We start from the raw sequence: 21,449 nt of genomic DNA, 5'->3' as shown, positions 1-21,449 counted from the left end.
AGAGTACAAATCGATACAACCATCAGATAACACAAGCAGTGGCACAGACCTGGTGGTGCAAATAGGTTCCTAAATAAAATTTACAAAGAACCCTTAAGGACAAAACAACAGAACAACAAGTAAAAGACTTCCTAGAGCTTTTGAAAACCTTACTATTTCAGAAGGGGAATTAAGAAAATGGATGGTGATCGATGAGAATGGAATGAGTGGCCTGGAAGGTCAACTACAGTCAGCGTCACAAATCACAGAGCAAAATACAGAGGTAGAAATCATAATCGAAAAGGTGAGACATTTGGAAAATGGAAGCAGGATGCCTATGATTTGAATAACAGACGTTGTAAAAGAGGAAGAAAAAGCATGAAGTAGAAGAAGTAATTTTACACAACGTAGGAGAAAGTTTTTCTAAGCCTGTCTTCAAAGTAGAAAGGCCCAGAATTCTTAGCTGAATTCGTAAGAAAAACAGGCAGGTGGGCATATCTTGGTAAAATAAATTTCCAGGTTTTTTTCTTTTTTGGAAGAAAAAAAATAAAGCCGTCATTGGATTTCTTGCCTGCAACTCGGAAAACTAGAAGATAGTCAATTTGTAAATTCATGCAACTGAGAGAAAATCCCAAGAATTCTACACTAGGCAGTTGTTTATTTGCTAAGGTGAGAGAAAGGGCTATGGTTTGGGTATGGTTTGTGCCCACCAAAATGCAAGTTGAAATTTGATTTTTTTTTTTTTTTTTTTTTTTTTTTGAGACGGAGTCTCGCTCTTTTGCCCAGGTTGGACTGCAGTGGCACTATCTCGGCTCACTGCAAGCTCCGCCTCCCGGGTTCACGCCATTCTCCTGCCTCAACCTCCCGAGTAGCTTGGAGTACAGGCGCGTGCCACTGCGCCCAGCTAATGTTTTGTATTTTCAGTAGAGACGAGGTTTCACCGTGTTAGCCAGGATGGTCTCGATCTCCTGACCTCGTGCTCCACCCGCCTCGGCCTCCCAAAGTGCTGGGATTACAGGCGTGAGCCACCGCGCCCGGCCGAAATTTGATTTTCAAAGTGGTGATGTTGGGAGGTGCGGGCTAGTGGGAGGCGTTTGAATCACTGGGGTGGATCCCTCATGAATGGCTTGGTGCCATTATCTAGGTAGTGAGTGAGTTGTTGATCTACTGAGACTGGATTAGTTATAGGAATGGATTAATTCCTGAAGAGTGGATTGCTACAAAGACAGAATGCCCCTCAGGTTTTGCCTCTTCTCATGTACCTGCTTCCCCTTTTACCTTCTCCACCATATTGCACACAGCACAAAAGCCCTCGCCGGGAGCCAGGGTCATGCCCTTGAATTTCCAAGTCTGTAGAATTGTGAGCTAAATAAACCTCTTTAAAAATTACCCAGCCTCAGGTATTCTGTTATAGCAACATGAAACACACAAAGATATTTGAGAACATGCATAATTCAGAGAATAAATCATTGAGTACCCCACCTGAGATAAATACTTGAGAAAAGGAGCTTTCCAAAGACCAAATGAACTGGATAAGAGGCATCAAATGGGGGAAGGTGAGCAGGAAAGAATGGGAGATGAACAAAGTCTTGGCTGCATAAATATGTCACTAAATGCTCATGGATGAAGATACAATGTGTTACGTAAGTCCCAAATGTGGACCCTGAGAACAAAAAGATAGTAAGTGAAAATCTGGTGTATTAAACTATGTTAGCAATACACTGGAATTAAGAACGCAAGAGGAAGTGAAATCAACTCAAAGTTTAATTAAGGACTGAGGGATATGAGAGAAGGAAGAAAAGGGGAAAATGAAGAATTCTAAAGATTTCATTCCGTTAGGTGGTGAGCAAAATATGAAGGAATCAAGAAGAAATTAGTAGAGGAGACAGTGGAGCTCAGAGGGAGAGACAGCATCGAAATAATAGGACAATAGAGTCATTTGGTCTGATTTAGAGAGCAGGAGACAGCCAGGTGATTAACTGAATGAAATATTATGATTGAACTCCAAAATTAACAAGATAAAGATAAAATATATAGCAACAGAAGCAGACCAACAAAAATAAGAAGAGAAACAGAAGAATAACAATGTTAAATAGCAGCCATAAAGTAATGAGAGGTATATTTATTTAATGTTTTCTTTCTTCTGTATTATTTGGGTACATTTTAAACCCAAAAAGATTTAAAATTTAAGGCTATGAGTGGTTTTTTTTGTTTGTTGCTGTTGTTTTGCTAAGTACAGCTTTTATTGCAATACGCAAGTGTTAATGTACAGCATTTTCCTTACTTTGTAATCCCAAATATTTTCTAAGAAGTTAGAATTTCTAGGCTGGGCCACGGTGGCTCATGCTTATAATCCAAGCACTTTGGGAGGCTAAGGCAGGCGGATCACCTGAGGTCAGGAGAGCAGCCTGGCCAACACAGTGAAACCCTGTTTCTACTAAAAACACAAAAATTAGCCAGGGATGGTGGCGCATGCCTGTAATCCCAGCTACTTGGAAGGCTGAGGCAGCGGAATCGCTTGAACCAAGGAGGCAGAGGTTGCAGTGGGCTGAGATCGCGCCACTGCACTCCAGCCTGGGTGATAAGTGAGACTCTGTCTCAAAAAAAAAAAAAAAAAAAAAGAAGTTAGAACTTCTTTTGACCCATGGATGATTCAGCTTATTTTTAATTTTTAAAACTTTGATTTTTGAGTGTGTAGAATGAACATTTTGCTATTGGTATCTAATTTAATTGTGCTATGGCCAGAGATTGTTGTCTATATGAAATAGGTTTTTCAAATATTCATTGACATTTGCTTTGTGGCCCAAAATGTAATTTTTATATGTAATGACCTTTAGATCCAGCTTACGTTTTCTTGCCTGCTTGATCTATCAATTGCTAAAGAGGTACATTGGAATCCCCCACTACCACGACTGGTATGTAAAATTCTTCCTATATTCTTCCAAATTAACCTTTATATATTTTGAAGCTATTTTATTGAATTTGTATAAATTTAGAATGGAACATCTTTCTGGTGAGTTGCAACTTTTATGAACATGTAGTAATCTTCTTCATTGTCATTAATGTTTTTATTTCTGATGTCTATTTTTTCTATTATTAAAATAATTCTCCTACTTTCGTCTTCGTAAATATATCTTTTCCAGTTAAGCCTTACTGTGTTCTGTTCAGTTTACTTCTTCTAAACAGAATATAATTAGATTTCTAAAAAAAATCTAGTCTGACAATGTTTATCTCTGAACTGCAGATATTAGTCCGTTTATACTTAATGTGATTACTATTATTTTGTATTTTCTAATTTTCTCCCAAGTTTATCTCCCTTTTAGTCCTTTCTTGCTCTGCTTTGGATTAAGTTTTTGTTCCATTCCTTAGTATTTTCTAAATGATAAATTATTTCTGTTTTTAGTAATGGCCCAGAAAATACAACATGCATGTTTAATTTAACAAAATGTAAAGTTAATCAACAGCTTTACCCTCCTCCCCAAAATCTAAGAGCCTCGGTTGGCCTTTCTCCCATTTTCTTCTCCTCCTGACATTTATGCTATTTTTTGTATAGAAATTTGTGTATATATCTTAATTTTTGTGGTCTTATACATTGAACATTTTTATCATAACCTTATCAGTCATATGAATTTTCTTTATTCACATTCATGCCCCTTAGACTCTTTCTGAGATTCTTTTGTTCTCTTATAAAGAAATTACTTTGGAGGGAGTCTGTTCGTCATGACTTCTCAGTTTTTGCTTCTCTAAATGTGTTTTTCTTTGTCCCTTGTTACTAAAAGAGAGTTTGGTTACATGCAGTTCCAGCTGAATATATTTTCAGTGCTTTGAAGATGTTATGCATTGTCTTCCTGACCTTCATTGTCCTTGCTGTCAATGGAATTGTTATTTTTTTATAGATTTTGACATATGCCCTAATTTGCCTGCCATAATTCCTATTTATTTCTGTGATACTCTTCACCGGTTAGTTAGCACCCCTTTCATTCTCAAGAGTATCCTGGTTTGGCCGGGCACGGTGTAATGTAATTACATGCCTGTAATCCTAGCACTTTGGGAGGCTGATGTGGGCAGATCACGGGAGGTCAGGAGTTCTAGACCAGCCTGGCCAAGATGGCGAAACACCGTCTCCACTAAAAATACAAAAAAATTAGCTGGGCATGGTGGTGCATGCCTGTAGTGCCAGCTACTAGGGAGGCTGAGGCAAGAGAATCACTTGGACCTGGGATGCCAAGGTTGCAGTGAGCAGAGATTGCGCCACTGCACTCCAACCTGGGTGAGAGACTCCGTCAAAAAAAAAAAGAGTATCCTGGTATCCTGGTATCCTGATTTGGTCAATAAATTTGGCCAATAAATTATATAGTTAACCAATTGTTAAGCAATTTATCCTTTCCCTCTGGATAACTTTAAGGTTGTTTGTTTTTTTTTTAATAAACTTTGGTGTTCTGCAATTTTATTATATATCTTGGTGTTGAATTTCTTTTAATTTACTCTACTTGGGATTGCTTGGGCTTCCAGAATCTAAGAGATGGTTTTTCCAGCAGTCCAAGAAAGTGCTCAATCATCATTCTCTTTCAAACGCTTACCTTTTCTCCTTTTTCTCTGTTCTCTCCTTTAGGAAGCATTAGACATGCTTTAATGTTGACTGATATTACTTTCCTCTCCATGTGGCTTAACTGCTCAGATTTTCCATTTCCGCGTTTGTCTGTGCTACGGTCTGAGTAATTTCACCAGCTCTGTTTTTCTGTAATCTGTGATGTATCCAGTTATTGAGTTTCCAATTTCCAGTTTTTCATCTTTAGATATTCACTCGGTTGTTTTTCAAGTTGATCTGGTCAAATTTCATAATCTCTTATTAGCTGGTCGTTCCTTCAATTTGTCTTTTTTCTTTAAATATACTACACATGGTTATTTTGTATGTTTAGCGATTCCAACATCTATTGTTTTTGTCTATCTGAATTTACAATTTCTTGTTTCTGCTGAGTCTCATGCTTAACGATGATGTGCTCCTTCCTCATTTGTGGGCAGGAGGTCTGGTTTAAATGGTGAGTTTTCTTCCAGTGGTCTGGGAACACTATCACCTTATAGGCACTACCAGTTCAGGACTACTAGAAGTTTAAACTTACTGTCTTCCAGAACATACAGACAGTAGAAGTTCTGGCCTTGCACCTACCTTCTTCTAGTCTCATTGCAACCAAAACCAACACAAGCAGGTATGATCGTTGTTTTCCTCTTCAAGGCAACTTCTTTCTTAGTTCAAACTGTGCGTGTCACCTACGGAGGTACAGCTTTATGCAGTGGGTCTCATAGATGACCTCTCACGATGTTCAGGCTTGAGGCTTCATATCTTGGTCCCCATGTGTGGCTTGTTGTGACTAAGGCTCTAGGTTACCAGGCCACCCAGATATCTCCAGGGAAAATTCCAGGGCAAGTGTTTCCTCTTGGATTCAATATTTCTTGTCATTTCTGAACACTAAATCCCTTACTTTTCACCGGCCAAGTCATGGAATATACATCTATCTATCTATGTATCTATCTATCTATCTATCATCTATCTATCTTTCTATCCATCCATTTATCCATCTGTCACATATATTTATGTAAATATACATTTATCATTTTTAAGTGAGATATACTTTTAAAAGTTTATTTGAATATCTTATCTGCCATATTACTAGAAATTGAAGTGGTCGTGTGAGTGTGTGTGTGTGTGTATGTGTATGTACATGCACAAAACTTGTTGATTTGTTCAAGGAAATATTCATAGCCCTTCACAGTGCCGTACCTTAACATGTGAGTTATCTTACTGCCTCAGCTGGGCTCCCTCATCCTCCTCTACCTTATTCTGATACCCTGAAAGCGTTCTAAGATAGATTGATTTTTTTCATATCTTATAGTAAGAATTCAGAGACTGTTCTCCAGTAGGCATGTAAAATTAGAATAACATGCTTCAGTGCATTTCTGGAGTACAGAATAATTTTATAATGTTGACTAATGAATGGTGCAAAACACAGAAATAAAGGCATGAAAGAAAACGTAGGTACATGTCAGTAAACTAAAACATAGAAATCTCTAAGTCTTGTAGTGTACTTGGTTATTGATCATTGATGATTGATTGTGATAGGTATTAGATAACTAAAATTACACTCAATGTAACATCATTTGATGTGAACTTTAAGTAATGAAAAGAATCTTCTGTCTAGGTGTGCTACATTTTGGATTCAAGAAACGTCTCTCAATTCCTATAGACCCACACTCAATGGCAATTAAAGCAAAATAGCGATAATTTCTTTAATAAAGTAATTGACTTATGTTTAAGGCTTTGTTCCTTACTCTGAATTTTCTTACTGTTTCTTCACAATGTTCTAATTTTTAGTCAGTTTCTGTCTAAAGCTACAACAGAGTCTTCTTTTTATCAAGCTAATGGTGCCATCTGTTTTTAAAAATATAATTCTATGTGTACAGCTCTGTCTTAATTTCAAGGAAATATTTGTTATCTTTTCCCCACTTTCTTCAATCACATGTTCTAATGTGTTTGTCTTTGGATGACTTTATTCAGAAGAAATCTATAATTTTTCTTCGAGTTTTATTGAGTATTATTCTGCAGATTTATTTGCGTTCCATCATTTCATCACATGCCTTCTATAATTAATATTCAAATCTAGGAAATTAGGAAAGACTGTTCAGGAATTAAATCAAATTATGTAATTATTCTGGGCAAGTTTTGATTTCTTAACTGATGTGTTGAATGTGTGCCAGGATAATTCACTGAAACATTAAAATGTGTTTCTTCTTTCTCTTTCTCCCCTAGCTTTTAGCGATAACGTATGCCAATCCCATGCCTCTAGCACTTTTAGCAGTACAGAAAGCATAAAATAATGGATAATATTGCTACCTCTCTTTTTCAAAAATTGGAACTCACTGAGGACAATATGCTCTGTGCCCATAGGGAGAAAAAAAGAAAAAGAAAAGAAAAGGAAAGGAAACAAAGAAAGAAAGAAAGAGAGAGAGGGAGGGAGGGAAGGAGGAAGGAAGGAAGGAAGGAAGGAAGGAAGGAAGGAAGGAAGGAAGGAAGGAAAGACTTTTTGTTGTTACTGTTTCTCTCTCTCTCTCTCTCTCTTTTTTGCTGTAGGAAGACCATGCAGTCCAAGTGCACTGGAGACCCATACCCCAATCTTTGATAGCACTTCTAAGGGAGACTTTGCCATGTATAACTAGACACCTGGGCTCCTTGGCAAAGGAGAAAGGTAAATCTGCTTGGGCTGAGAATGAGGAACAGCTCACTTCCAGGGACCACAGGCTCAGAGAATTGCATAATCATGGCAGCTCTACCGGGTTGAAGAACATATGTGGATCCTTCTCCCTTTTGAGTACCCTATAGACTTCCTGGGCTCTCTGTATCTCAGAGAGGACAGGGGCCTTTGTAATAATAGAAATGGAATTTTCTGCTGCTCCCTTTCAGAACAGGAATCCTAAATCGCAATTACTTTAAGTGAAAACATAGGAATCATTGCATTTCTTCTAAACATGAATTTAGGTTTGCAAATGCATATGCTCTACAAATATCTGTCAGAGAATAGAAACACCCATTCCCAGGTTGGCCACACACCATACTGGCCCCATTGTCATAGGAAGTTGTGAAGGTCTTGAGACAAAGATACCTGCAAAGCACACAGATTTCTACCCATCTTTGAGGAAATATATATGAAAATCTGTGTAAAGGATAAAGTGCTGGAAGTAATTATTATTTTTAAACAAAATATGTGTCACGTATTATTTAAAGGACTTGCAGTAAGAATCTGTATGAAACAGTGCTGAGGTGTCATAGTTAAAAATTGCTTTAGAGTTTTACATAACTGATTTTCCATGATAGAATTTTATATTACATTTTTAAAAGAATTCCAGAGTCTCCTGGAAAATGTCTTCTGAATCTCAAATTTCACCATTTCCCTGCACTCTATGAATTATTTTAGTTGCCTGAAAAGATGAAATTGCCAGTTTGTTTGAAACATATTGTACACTATATACAATTTCATATACAAGACAATTTCTGTGTACATGAGAGGACTCCTGGTTTCTCATCTGACATGTAAAGAGCTTGAGAGTTATTGCTTCTTAGCTGGGTGTGGTGGCATGCACCTGTAGTCCCACCTACCTGGGAGACTGAGGCAGGGGGATTGTTGGAGCCTGGGATGCAGAAGTTGCAGTGAGCCGAGATCGTACTCCAGCTGCACTCCAGCTTAGGCAACAGATTCAGACCCTGTCTCAAAAAAACAAAAAAAGGAAAGAAAGAAAGTTATTAATCCTGTCTTTACAACAAGGAAAACAAATTGAACGAAGTGAAAGTCAACTCTTCTTAGTTCCATCAGAGAACTGAGGCCACAGGGTCAACTGCAACCCCTACAACTGGAAAGAAAGGCAGACAAAGAATCACAGCTTCATGGAACAGAAGCCCAGGAGCAGAAGAAGCCTGTGGCTGGAGCCAGTTTCCATCAGAACTCTGGCACTGGGAACCGATGAATTGCTGGAGGCTCAGCGGAGCAGCCTGAGAGTTAAATTTCTGGGGGCCCAGTCTTGGGAGGGGCACACTTTCAAGAATTTTACCTCCAGGACCCCTACCAGGTAGTCACTGTGAAGATCAGGAAAAAAATCCCCTTGTGCTCCTTGCAGCTGGGACAAGCATAAACCATTTGAAATATACCCAGATCCTCTGCCTCCCAAGTTCAAGAGATTCTCCTGCCTCAGCCTCCCGAGTAGCTGCGACTACAGGCATCCATCACCACACCCAGCTAATTTTTGTATATTTAGTAGAGACAGGGTTTCGCAATGTTTGCCAGGTGGGTCTGGAACTCCTGACTCAGGTGATCCATCTGCGTCAGCCTCCCAAAGTGCTGGGATTACAGGTGTGAACCACTGTGCCTGGCTCCTTCTGTTCTTTTTAAAAAGGCCTTCCCTCAAGAGAAACATTTTACCAAGTCTAACCAATCAAGAAGAAGGAAAATACCTAAGGGAAGCTCACTGAAGGACTGAGACCTAATCTCAGGAGTATAAATGCCTCTTCTCCCCCCAACACCTCACCACCACATCAATAGAGGTTTTATATAATAGCAGGGGAATATAGCTGAAAGAATTACAAGCCTCAGACCCCATTTAAGGAGTCTCTAGACAAACTAGAAGACCACAGGGGAGAGAACAAAAAGGACACTAAGGGAATGTTAGCTGCTGCCACCACAGCTATAGCAAACAGTAAACACAGCCTAACTCCTGGCCAAATCAACATAGAAGCTCACACTCAAGGCCTGTCTCAGCTGTTTGTACTCTATGCAAATGAGAGCAGCTTCCTCACTAAGCACTCAAGGACTATCTTGAAGGTGAGAGTGGGGGCCCCTAGGTGGATCATTTCTCCACTGTTCGGGTACAAGCTACACACAGGCTACAGCAGTAATGGCATGCAGAATTGCAAGAGTCACAGAGACATGAACCATCTTGAAGGACAGACGCTGAGCTTCAGAATCACAGAATATCAGTACTGATAGGAATCATTTAGTGCTGGCCCAACACTCACATTGCAGATAAGAAAATTGAGCTCCAGAAAAGATGATCTTTGGCTGCGCGCAGTGGCTCACGTCTGTAATATTAGCACTTTGGGAAGCCAAGGCGGGTGGATCACATGAGGTCAGGAGTTCAAAACCAGCCTGGCCAACATGGTGAAACCCCCGTCTTTACTAAAAATAAAAAAAATTAGTTGGGCGTGGTGGCAGGCGCCTGTAATCCCAGCTACTTAAGAGGCCGAGGCAGGAGAATCGCTTGAACCTGGGGGCGGAGGTTGCAGTGAGCCGAGATTGTGCCACTTCACTGCAGCCCAGGAGACAAGAGTGAAACTCTAACTCAAAAACAAAAACAAAAAAACAAAACTAAAAACAAGAACAACAAGAGAATACCAAGCAGGAGTCTTAGGATGTTATGTCAAAGAGAAGTTCATTTTTCATCTCCCACCGTTCCTGTATGTTTGCCTGGGGTGGAAGTCGTTTCCTGATCTCTGAATGAAAAATATATTTACTTTAAATCAGATGCTTCTCAGTGTGGTAATTAGTGGCAAGGCCTATAGAATAAGCAAAGTTTCAAATTTGACTTACAGTAAAATCTCACACTGTCCTTCCTCCCATTCATCCACCCAACACTGGGGTCTGCTGAGGTCTGGAATCTTCCAGTGGGTAAGGAAGGCCGGTCATTTCTCTCTTTGCTCCTCCGCCCACAGAAGTTTCTGACTGTATTTGGCTGATGTAGGGAAAGCAAGAAGTAAGAGGAGATGGAAAGTTTCTACTTGAATGGTAATATTTTAAGATGGTTTCATGCACTCCGAGTGTGAAAACTATTTTAAGTCCAAATCTGTCACAGCTGCCCCAGTATTTTTGAGGGGTTTTCCGAGAACCTATGCTGAGGGTCAGCAAATGTCCTCTGTAAAAGGTCAGATAGTGAATATTTTAGGCTTTGCAGGTCACACATCTTCTGTTGCAGCTACTCAACGCTGCCCTTGTAATGCCAATGAACGCTCGTGGCTGTGTTCCAATAAATCTGCAGTTACAGTAACAGCCAGCCAGGCCAGGGGCCACATTTTGCCAACCCCTGATCCATCCAGTCTCAGGCATTGAAGGTCCGTTGGCTTGGGCACGTGGAATCTAGTTTGTGGTTGCTGAATTCCCCTTACCCCTTTGGGAAAGAAAGAGCAGCTCCAGCTACTCCGCCGCTGGAGCCTGGTGTTTTTCTAACGGCCACTTGAACAAGTTCTGGAATGCATCCCCATTCCTTCTCTTCATCATGGGCTCATTACATCAGGTCTACAAGAAACTCTCATGAATTATTTGACCCCCCGACCAAAGACTCTGGGCATCTGGTTGATCCTTCTCCTGGGAATTCACTTTAGTTTGCCATCAAGTTAGCCGGCCAGTTTGGAATCTCAGATCCACAGGTATGGTCAAATCCAGGTCAGCTGCGTCCATCTAGATTCAGGGACATGAATTTTCCGAGGGGTCCTTTGAAGGCCCCTCTCTCTGCTCGAAGTAAGGAGCAGGGATGGTGGGTCTCATTATACTCCAGCAGCCTTTGCCAGATCATCTCCACAAACCTCTTCCATCTCCAACAACCCAATCCCTCTCACCCTTGGTGTAGGTGAATCTCTAACTTGCTTCGAATTTCCAGGTGGCCTGGTGTGGTGGCTCATGCCTGTAATCCCAGCACATTGGGAGGCCAGGGGAGAAGATCATCTGAGTCCAGGAGTTTGAGACCAGCCTGGGCAACATAGGGAGGCCCCATCTCTACAAAATAAATAAATAAATAAATAAATAATTAGCTAGGCATGGTGGTGCATGCCAGTAGTCCCAGCCAGCAGGGTAAGGCAGGAGGATTGCTTGAGTCCAGGAGTTCAAGGCTGCAGTGACCTATGATTGTGCCACTGCACTCCAACCTGGGTGAGAGAGTGAGACCTTGTCTCTAAAAAATAATAAAATCAAATAAAAATGTTTCCATGGGAGAGAAGCATGGCATCTATTGTCTTCACACCTCAATCAAACCCAGACAGGAAGTGCCATTCTCACACTGCATGAGTAAAGCACTCATCACTGGACTGTGTTTCATAACTAGCAGCTTTCTTGCTTCTCGTAACTCCATCTGAATTTCAGCCCCCGCTCCCTGTGTCTCAAATTGGGATCACCAAGCTCTCCAACATAACTTTTAATTTTTATTGTAACCAGAATCTAAAAAATGTGACAAACACACAGCACAATTTAATGCATGCGTATTCATTATCACAATGATATTCACAATCTCTGTCTTTCCCCCATCACACATATTTACGTGACGGGGAGAGGCTGGCGGAAGGGGAGAGGACAGATCTGAGGGGCAATAACGAGAGAGACAACTGTGGGGAAAAAGGAAGGTTTTAGGCATGGGGAGGACAGGGCAGGCTGTCGCAATGGTGACTCTGGGGAGCGGGAGCAGAAAAGAAGAATTTTGGGGTGTTTGGCTGTGTGTGTAATGCACTCATTTAAATTCCTTTCAAGGAAACCTCAAAGAAACATCTACATTACTCTTGGAGGTTTCTGGAATAGTCTGCATGTTTTTCCTCTTTCTTTGTTATTCTTGTTGGCTAGGAAGGTTGGCTGTAGCAGGCAGAGGTTGGCTTCAGGTCAGCCCCTCTCTATTCAGGCTGCATTCCATGTTGTTGGATAAATACAAGTATGGCCAGTTGATTTCAGTTGTACTAATCACCCATAATCTTCAGGTGGGGTAACTGGATGTTCTCATTTACCCAGAACAGCCCCTATTATTGCCTCTTGCACCAGCATAATGAGTAATAACATCCCCTTTCACTCTCAGTCTTGTCCTGGTTTGGATGATGGATGATACGGTCACTCTTCCTTTAAGTGACAGCTTTTGCCTTTACTGCAGTGCCTCTCTCTGCTTATCTGGCTTAAGACTAGAGACTGTCTTAGGGAAAATAAGAGAAGTCACAATTTATTTCTATTAACAAAAACAATTCGTGACTTGGAAGAAAAATTATTCGGGGAGTTAGTAACACCTTTTATCCCCATCATCTAGAGACATGGGGAATATTTTAATTAGCCTCTGTTGCAAAGGAAGTAGTCCAAATGCTTCTCTTCTTCCCCAGTCTGGATATACTTCAACATCAGTGACTCACGGAGCCAGTTCTGCCCACATTGCTCCACACAGGCTGTTCCCTGCCTAAAGTGCTCCTGTCCCTCTCCTTCCCGACCAAAATATTTCTGGGAATTTCCAGACGTTCACTTTGCTACCAAACAAGCCTGACTGCATCAGTACCCCCAAGACATCTGCTACATGCTTCATTTCCCACTCTCTCCTCTTTCCATGTCAGCTGCCGACTTGAAGGAGCCACATTCTTGCTATAGCTGATAGAATCCCAAATAAGGCCCAATGTCTGTGCAAAGGTACTTTCGCCCAGTTCTCCCAAAGATGCCCTTCCTCAACGGAGTTGGGCAGAGCTGGGATCCAGGAACAGCTGCAGTGAAAGACTCCCTCTTGGCCAGTTTGTTACTGAGTCCCACGGCAGCACGCCTGTGCCTGCGCTCAGAGTCCTTCATTTTCTGGCCCTTAATCCTTATTTCCACTGGGGTTCCAACCAGGCCAAAGGGCTAGATAGGAAACCGTGTAGCCTCTGTTCTCTGTCTTCCGTTTCTCTTCCTCCTTTTGATCAGAACAAACCTTCCAATCCTATCACTTCATGCACATGGATACCTGATGAAGGAGATGCAACCTTTTAGAAATACTCGAAATCAGCCTATCCTATCACAGAAGTCCTTTTTAATCATTAGAACTGTTTGAAAGTAGAATTACATGCTGGTTAGGTCATGGTTTGCCCACAATAGTGGTGATATTCTGGAAGTAACTGGATCTGGGAAATTAGAGAGGGTGTCCCTTCATTGGGTGAGAACTTAGATGTGAAGTCCACCAGGATACCTGCAATTCTGGGTTGGCCAGAATTCTAAAATTAAATTATTTACTCTCCATTAACAAACTTAGAGATATGGAAAAATAGACTCATTGTATATTGATTAGATCAGGATATTTATAAACTGGAAAATGAGAATGAACAAAGGATTATTTTTCTTTTTTTTTCTTTTTTTTTTTTTTGAGGTGGAGTCTCACTCTGTCACCCAGGCTGTAGTGCAGTGGTGCGATCTTGGCTCACTGCAACCTCCGCCTCCTGGGTTGAAGTGATTCTCCTGCCTCAACCTCCAAAGTAGCTAGGACTACAGGTGCACACCACCACCCCCTGTGAATTTTTGTATTTTTAGTAGAGATGGGGTTTTGCCATGTTGGCCAGGCTGGTCTCAAACTCCTGACCCCGAGTGTAAGCAATGCTGTATTCTCTGCTTGCGAAATTGTCATCTTGCTCTCTTAACTAATATTTCGGCTTGCGACAAGACATTCCATTTGGGCTCTTTATACTCTTGGCTCATTGACTCAGACCTGAATATCAAACCCTCTTAGACCTGCACTTTATCACGGAGCAGAGGCTGTGCACAGCAGGGTGTGTGCTGAATGAACCCAGCCCCTCCTGTGTGGCATGCATGTGGCAAGGTGCCCGTTATGCAATCACTCAACCGCCTTGCCTTCTTCACGGAGGTGAGGTTGCCAGGTGTTTTATCACGTCCTTGTTTCCGGTCACACACTATTCATCAGGACAGATCATTGACAGGATGTATACAAAGTCATGACTAATACTCATTCCCCCACATCACCTAATCTTTTATTTGGTTGCTGTTGCCATAGGATTAGCATTTCTTACCAGGGCCAGAGGCCTGCTGAGTGGAAGGGCTGATGCATTGGTGAGGAAATGAAGTTGCAACAAAGGCTACTATATTAATTCCATCTGTAGAAAACTTAGGGCTCTGGAGAAGCCAAGAAAGTCTAAATAATTTTTGAATGCTTAGTAACTCCCTCATATTTAAGAATATAACTTTAGGTAAGCTATAGATATGCAAACCATGTGTGTTATCCACATCCATTCCCTCCTCCGGAAATGAAGGATTGGTATACTACTCCTATGCTCTCCCTCCAGCAGACAATTCGATGTGCACCTAAGCACTATACACATGGAAATAACGAATTCTAGAAAACATAACTATCACACCAGCATGGTTTAAATGTGTTTATGTATACAAATAGTTGCATTTACCCAGCAAAAACAATAGTCAAATGTTTAAAAAATACATTTCCTCTCATATGCAAATAAACTAGGAGAGTGAGCTTGCTCTGCTGGGGCACGGTGACAGTGACTTGAACACTTTTCCAACTCAGCCAGGTCTGGCTAATTCGCACGCAGTTGCCTCTGCTTCTCTGCCTTCCTGGACCTTCCCCGTTGCATTCTTCCTTCCCCTTGCCTATTTCTAAGCCTGATTCTTCAGTTTGTATCTTCATAGGGTAAGATTTTGGAATTTTGGAACTCTTTGGAGAAAAGCTGCTCCACAGAAAGAGACAGAGAGAGAAAGAGAGAGGTTCCCTTTATCTCTGTTACCATCTGACTCTCCTTTCCTGTTTCTCTACCCTGGCTATCTCTTTAAGATCATTAAAATGATTTTATTAAATCTAAATATATGAGGAAAATGCATATTGTGGTTCACTACACATGCAAAAAGATTGAATCATTAGCTACCTAGTAGGACTGAGAAATATTACCCTGCATGTTTTTCTTCTCTGCCCTACAAGTTTCTGTTGCAGTTTGGGTTACAGCACAGGGTAATGCAATGGGCCCTGGAATTGGTCTTGGAAGATCAACGTTCGCATTGCTATTGAGGCTACTGCTAGGTTTCACAAGTCAGTTAGCCTCCTAAGGATCTCTTCCATGCTCACCCATTTCATTCGTGTCATGCAAATTTAAGGTACATGCAAATACGCTCATAAATACACACATAAACACCTGTAGATATACACACATATTTTACAATCTTTATGTACTTTTTTTGCTTTGTTCAGTGTAAATTAATAGACATTCACCTTGCCCTAAATTTTTCACTACCGGCGTAGATTTTTTTGAGGATATGATAAGGTTGTTTTTCATTTTGCTTTCAAATAAATAATCATCCGTAGGAAAAGGAGATTATTATATGTATAAACATGTGTTCTCTGTGCAGGGGGTATCAGATGTATGCTAACTCTTTTGTGTAAAGAGATCATGTCTAAATCCCTTGAGTGCCTGTTCAGCTAAAGTTGAGAGTCTCTTAATCTTGTATTTGATGCTAAACCAAATAGGCCCTTAGGGAAGAATTAAGAATAAGCCAGACAGTATAAAATTCTTATTTTGTTAAAGTTGAATAGTATTCGTTGCATTAGGTATAACCAGTGTAATCACTACCAAGTTTAGCTTAGTATACTCTATGTACATATACACTCTAAAATACAATGACCTAGATATACAGAAGGACTGAAGGGATTAAATATTTCTATCTTATTATTTGACATTGAGAGCACTGCCCTTTTGTTGAAACGAAATGTCATTCAGATGAATAGATAAGGTCATGCCTCCAACATCACAATGAATCTAAATCAGGGGGAAAAATAAGTTGAGTAATAAATTTTTACTTAAATGCCATCGAATTTTATTTTGTATTTCTGAGTCTTGGATCTTGTCCACAGAAACATTCTAATATTGTTCAAGTAACAGGGAATAGAAAAGATTAATCAGTAATTAGCAGAGTTTTAAAAACATGAAAATGGACCTGAGTCCTAAGACACACTCTGATTTTGGCCTTTTGTTGCTGTTGTTGCTGTTGTTGTTGTTTTTGCTTTGTCCTCCAGGCTGGAGTATGGTAGCGTGATCATAGCTCACCGCAGCCTTGGACTCCTGGGTTCAAGTGACCCTTCCACCTCAGCTTCCTGAGGAGTAGTGGGGGCTACAGGCATGTGCCACTGCATTTGGCTAATTAAAAAAGAATTTTTTTTTGGTAGAGCCAGGATCTTGCTGTGTTGCCCAGGCTGGTCATGAACTAACACTGTGATTTTTTAAAGATGAGCTCTCCTTTGGGCACGCATCGTAATAAAATAAAATATGTTCTTTCTTCTGAGGAAAAGAATTATTTATGAATGCATTTTTTTCTTCATTAAAACACAGATTTAGCCTAAAGTCTAAGTCAAAATAAAAACAACTTAAATATTGCTCCATAAGGCTAGTAGTTGGTAATTTTTTTTCTTTTGAAATGGGATCTCACTCTGTCACCCAGACTGCAGTGCAGTAGTCAAATCTCAGCTCACTGCAAATTCTGCTTCCCGGATTCAGGTGATTCTTCTATCTCAGCCTCCTGAGTAGCTGGGATTACAGGTGTACACCTGGCTAACTTTTGTATTTTTAGTGGAGACGGGGTTTCACCATATTGACCAGGCTGGTCTCGAATTCCTGACCTCAAATGATCCACCCACCTCAGCCTCCCAAAGTCCTTGAATTACAGGCGTGGGCCACCATGCTTGGCTAGTTGGTAATCTTTTAAGGTGAGGTTGCATTTACAGTAGTCAGTTGCGTTTACTGCCCTCGCCCCACATTTTGTTTTCAGGGATTCAGTGGAATTTGTTCTTATATTTATTTGTGAATAAGATTACATATTTCACTTTTTTCCATTTCTTCTCTTTGGCTGTTGCTGTGCTGCATGCTTTAGTCATTATTACCAAGCCCCACCCTTGCTTCCAGATACCCAGGTGGCTTGTATTTGGTACCACGGCTCTGGTAGGGATGCGCTGCCTCTCCTGGATGCTACACAGGGTGCATTGGCCATGCTCAGGCTGAACACCGCCTGGCTGCTGGTGCTGCAGCCCCTGCCACCCTCTCTGGCCCTGCTTGACATCACTGCCTCCAATTAGCTGCTTTCACTGCAGACACCCTGGAGCCCATACAGCAGATGCTGAGGTACTGGAACCTCAGGGTTGGGGAGGAGATGCTGAGCTGCACGATATTCCTTGGTAAAGTGGGAGACAATTCTTTCCTCCCTTTGAGGGCTGTGCTCCATTAAACTTGTCTAGAAGTTTGGGTATAAAGCTTATACCAAAAGGTTTTGGAAAACAGGCATTTTAACTTGTAATTATATGATTACCTCTACTCTATTTATTTATTTATTTTTTGTTTTTGAGACGGAGTCTCCCTCTATCTCCCAGGCTGGAGTATGGTGGTACAATCTTGGCTCACTGCGACTTCCACCTCCCAGGTTCAAGCGATTCATTCTCCCACCTCAGCCTCCTGAGTCGCTGGGATTATAGGCGCCCACCACCACACCTGGCTAATTTTTGTATTTTTAGTAGAGATGGGGTTTCACCATGTCGGCCAGGCTGGTCTCAAACTCATCACCTTAAGTGATCCACCTGCCTCGGCCTCCCAAAATGCTGGGATTATAGATGTGAACCACCGTGCCCAGCCCCTACTCTATTTAAAATAAGATTCAGGCATGAGTCCACTAGGCTGGACCAGGGAAAGATCTGAAAGACAAACATAGCCATTCTTCTCCTGGATAACTGACTCTTCAGTCTTGGAAGACATGGGCCCGGCTGCTCCTCTTTCCCCTTGGGACAAGTTTTATGTATGTGTGTATTTTTCTTCCCCGGGGGTCACTTGGGTTTTCGTGGAAATAGACTGCTGTTTGCCAAAGCCACGTCTGGGTCCCAGAGTTGATGTATTCAGACTTAACACTGTCAAGATACTCTGGATAATGCAACGCTGGCTGGTGAGAAGAGCAGGAAAGTTATATAGGAAGAGAATGAGAGGGAAGATTCCCAAACCCCTTACCTACTTATCATTGTAAGTTGGTGTTATATGCAGATTACTAATTCTTTTTTATTTTTATTGTTATTTTTGAGATGGAGCCTTGCTGTTACCTAAGCTGTAGTGCAGTGGCATAATCATAGCTCACTGCAGCCTCCATCTCCCAGACTCAAGTCATACTCCCTCCTCAGCCTCCCAAGTAGCTGGGACTAAAGGCATGCACCACCACAACCAGCTAATTTTTAAATTTTTAAATTTTATTTTATTATCATTTTTGAGGCAGAGTCTCGCTCTTGTTGCCCAGGATGGAGTGTAATGGCACGATCTTGGCTCACCGCAACCTCTGCCTCCCAGGTTCAAGCGATTCCCCTCCCTCAGCCTCCCGAGAAGCTGGGATTCCAGGCATGTGCCACCAGGCCCAGCTAATTTTGTATTTTTAGTAGAGAAGGGATTTCTCCATTCTGGTCACGCTGGTCTCGAACTCTTGACCTGAAGTGATCCGCCTGCCTCGGCCTCCCAAAGTGCTGGAATTACAGGCATGAGCCACTGTGCCTAGCTTTTTAAAATTATTTTTTGTATAGACAGGGTCTGCCTATGTTACCCAGGCTGGTCTCCAACTCCTGGGCTCAGGTGATCCTCCAGCCTTGACCTCCCAAAGTGCTGGGATTACAGGCATAAACCACCACGCCCAGCCAGTTTACTGATTCTAATCCATTGCATATAGCTGTAGGTTGGCTCCTCTGTGCCTCAGTCTCCCCATCTGGAAAGCAGGGATAATAATAGTATTCAACTCATAGGACTTCTGTGAGGCTTCAGTGAGTTAACAAATGTTTTATGCTTAGAAATATACTTATATAGCTACTACTATGTAATTATTAGCTATTATTATTTTCCGGGCTTTTTTTAACTCATGCTCTCATATCCTGGATTTCATTAGAGAACTTAGTAGTTTCCACAGGTGACCTAAATTTGTTTTTCTCTTTCTAATTTTTGCCTCCCTACGTCCTGTGTGAGGATTGTTTTTTTCTTTCCTTTTTTTTTTTTTTTGCATCCTTCCTGCTTTTGTTGAGCACTTTTGCTAGGATTCCTGACATGGTTGGTTTCTCCGTTCACACAGCTGCTGATCTCATTCATTTTTCCTCCCTGCTCTGGGCAAATGGGAGGGTAGGTGGTGCTTCAGGGTCAAATCAAGGACAAGCAGGAGCGAGTCAGGATCCAGGTGAGAGGATGTAGAAATAAATGATCCTGGAAAAGAAGAAGAGGAGGGGGCTGAGAAGAGAGTTCTCGATCCTCCCCACAGCCTCTTCCAGATTCACGGACTGCATGAGGCTTTCACGACCCCGTGGAGAGTCCGGAAAGGGAAGTTCAGCCCTGCGCCGAGCTCACCCTGCAGATTGCGCTTCAGTGCGCGCTGGGCACCCTCAGCTGCCGTGGCTCTCCAAACGCCGCATGCTTCTCACATTCGGAGCCTTCGTGCAGTTGTGTCTTCTTCCTGGATTGAGCGTCACTTGTCTCTTTGGGAAAACCATACTCCACCTTTCAAGACTCAGCTCAAAGCATGGGCTTAACCATCCCCTAAGAAGTAGCCCCTCCTTCCCCGTGTCCCAGTCTAGTCCCTATTCCTTGGCCCTCTGTGCTCCCCTCTCATCACGAGCACAGGACTTACCTTGGGCTCTTGTGATGATGCGGTGACATTTCCCTAATGCCACTGGGCGCCCATGGAGGCTGGGACTTCACACCCCTGTCCTAATAAAGGGTTTGGCACATGGTACTTGCTCAGCGGTAATTACATGCTGGATTCAATGAAAGAAGAAGAAAGATAAAGAGATATTGTCAAGAGGAGAGATTGCCAGTGTGCAAAGAAAGGGCAACGGGACGCCGGTGAAGTCCAGCGTAGTGAGATGGCTCCATGTTGTAAGAGGCGAGAGTGGGAGGAGGCAATGGGAAGACGGAATTCAGTGGTTTTCCTCCTGTGAATGAGGCACTTGACTGGGCCTTACACTGAGAATCTGTTTCTGCCTCGCTGGCGCCCTCCTCCACCTAATCCCCCACCGCTTGACCATGGCTGAGGCCAAGTCCACCACTTCCCACTCACCCCTTCCTGACTGTGCAACTGGCCTCTGCCAGTAGAATGAGGGGTGCTGAGTATGGTGTGGACCCCAGTACGTGAAACCACGCCTAGCACAGTAGATCATGCGTGTTATCCCAGCACTTGGGGAGGCCAAGGCAGGAGGATCGCTTAAGCCCAGGAGTTTAAGACCAGCCTGGGCAACATAGCAAGACCTTGACTCTACTAAAAATAATAATAATAAAAAAACCTTAACCACATGCTGTGGCGCACGCCTGTAGTTGCAGCCACTTGGGAGGCCGAGATGCAGGGATCTCTTGAGCCTAGGAGTTCGAGGCTGCGGTGAACCAAGATTGTGCCACTACACTCCAGCCTGGGCAACAAAGAGAGATCCTGTCCCTAAAAAAATAAAAATAAAAATAAGATAACATTTGAACAAAAAGCAGTAACTGTGAGAATCCAAGGCCAGCAAGCCTAGCTGATGTGCCCCCTGCTGCAGGCCTGTTTCCCCACCTCTGGGCACTCACCTGGATGATCTACCCGGCTCACAGCAGTGGCTTTAGAACCCTGGGCACCATGCCAGGGCTCCAGGCAGCCTCACTGTTCAGCTGCAGTGTGGGATACCCACAGCCTCACCCTGGCCTGTGGCCTTAGGTCCATGGCCGTGGAGCCCACTTAGGAAGGGGTGTGCCACCTCTGTGGAAACTACTGTTTTTTGGGTCACAAACCACATTCCACCATCAAGATCACCATCATCTTCTCTCAGCTGCCAGTCTTCTCTTTGAACGTACCTCAAAGGAAAGGTGAGGTCAAAGAAAAAAAAAAGAATAAAATAAAATAAATGGAAGTGCTGAGCCGTCAGTGCCGTTTCTGAGCCAGAGCCTTTTTTTTTTTTTAGTTCTAACCCATTCTGTGGAGAAAATGTGACTCTGCAAAGACTGGAGAGCAGGATCTCTGGAAAGTGCTTCCCATGCAAAGCTCCCATTTTTCATGCCCCTGAATCAATATTTGTAGATTGACCCCATGTGCCAGGGGCAAGACACTGCCTTCCGTTGTCCACCTCTGATCGGATGCTCCCTTCCTTACGGAGGCTGCCAGCACAGGTAAGGGCTTCGTCTCACTTGCTCC

The 21,449-nt window shown here is 42.3% G+C and overlaps 1 long non-coding RNA gene across 2 annotated transcripts; it reads right to left on the bottom strand.

The window, feature by feature from the left end:
- Positions 1–778: 778 nt before the first annotated feature.
- Positions 779–11,289, bottom strand: LOC129487710 (uncharacterized). 2 transcript variants are annotated; one of them, XR_010120490.1, is made up of 3 exons: positions 10,110–11,289; positions 8,129–8,233; positions 779–1,642 (listed from the first exon to the last, which is right to left on the bottom strand). It is a non-coding gene; the product is annotated as an uncharacterized lncRNA (long non-coding RNA). The 2 variants fall into 2 exon arrangements; XR_008659438.2 differs by lacking the exon at positions 779–1,642 and adding an exon at positions 1,662–4,804.
- Positions 11,290–21,449: the final 10,160 nt, after the last annotated feature.

The sequence above is a fragment of the Symphalangus syndactylus genome, chromosome 1, assembly GCF_028878055.3.
Source record: "Symphalangus syndactylus isolate Jambi chromosome 1, NHGRI_mSymSyn1-v2.1_pri, whole genome shotgun sequence".
NCBI lineage: Eukaryota > Metazoa > Chordata > Mammalia > Primates > Hylobatidae > Symphalangus > Symphalangus syndactylus.
The sequence above is the reverse complement of the archived record's forward strand: the minus strand, read 5'-3'. Positions and strand labels throughout refer to the sequence as shown.